Here is a 1208-nt window from a genome sequence, read left to right as displayed (position 1 = left end):
TCAAGGCCAGCCTGATCTACAAAGTGAGTTCCAGGACAGCCAAGGCTACACAGAAACCCTGTCTCAAAAACAAAAACAAAAACAAAAGGCACTCTTTGTTTGCTCACCATTGAACAGAGAGCATCAGCTGTCTCCCCCTACAGTCTGCTGGAGAGCAGAGCTGTGGCCCTCATCGTTGCTTAGAATCCATCCCCACACTGCGTGTGACCTGGAGACTGCTCTCTGCAGTGCCTGGTTTGCAGTTCTTTGTTCCCGTGGTTGAATGGTCACACTTGTTTTCATTGAGTTGGTTTCTCTGGTACTTGTTGCCGTAGTAGTGCTCTTTAGGGAATTAACTCCTTCCACAGACAGCCTGGCGCGGGGAATGAGNATCACTGCTATAGGGGTAGATGGTTGTATGATGGTTGNGGTGCTAGGGTGAAGGGAAACCCTTTGGGANACTGACAAGCAAGTATAGAAAGTTGCTGTGTGCAGTTGTCCACCTGATGACGGCGTGCTGAGCACAGCACCAGCNCGCNGGTCCTCCTGCAGAGCTGCTGACTTTGAGAAAGTGAAAGGCAAGCCGCTAGAATTTCACCTCCCAAGTGAGCAGCATGAGAGCTCCTAGTGTTGAGTTTCCCTGAAACTCACTTGTTGGTGGCACAACTGGCTTTTCTGTAATGGTTTTAGTTCCTTGGTGGCAGTCTCGGATGTCTGGCCTCCTCTCCCCTCGCACGAGGAGTCATAGTTGCAGCGGCTGGGACTGTGACTTGCACACTCTTCTGCTCTATGAAGGAAGGAGCAGGTTAGAAGGCTCTGGCTGGTTGGTGAGAACAACTTCACCTTCAGAGGCTTCTAATAAGGTAATCTTCAGACAGACAGGGAAAGCTTCACATACAGGACGCCTGGACGTTTCTGTGAGGCAGCGAAAGCATCAGTTAAACCAGGAGCAGAGTCACAGGCACAGTGCACCTTAAGTATTTCACTTGAGCCTAAAATGTAAAACTGTGCANTTGCTTGCTTGGTGTGGAGCCAAGGTCCTTTCTCTGAATATGGTTTTGTTGAACGTTGATCGCATTGTATTTTTTTTTCTTATTGTGTTGGATATTTTCTTTATTTACATTTCAAACGTTATCCCCTTTTCTGGTTCCCCACCTCCCAGAACCCCCCTATCCCATCCTCCCTCCCCCTGTTTCTATGAGGGTGTTCTTCCACCCACCCACCCACCC

The 1208-nt window shown here is 49.2% G+C and overlaps 1 protein-coding gene across 1 annotated transcript in view; it reads left to right on the top strand.

The window, feature by feature from the left end:
• Heatr5b (HEAT repeat containing 5B) overlaps positions 1 to 1208 on the top strand; it is a 78821-nt gene that overhangs the window by 47820 nt on the left and 29793 nt on the right. The gene's annotated exons all lie outside the window — the stretch shown is intronic.

The sequence above is a fragment of the Mus caroli genome, chromosome 17 (assembly GCF_900094665.2).
Source record: "Mus caroli chromosome 17, CAROLI_EIJ_v1.1, whole genome shotgun sequence".
Taxonomy (NCBI): domain Eukaryota; kingdom Metazoa; phylum Chordata; class Mammalia; order Rodentia; family Muridae; genus Mus; species Mus caroli.
This window is presented reverse-complemented; position numbering and strand designations above follow the sequence as displayed.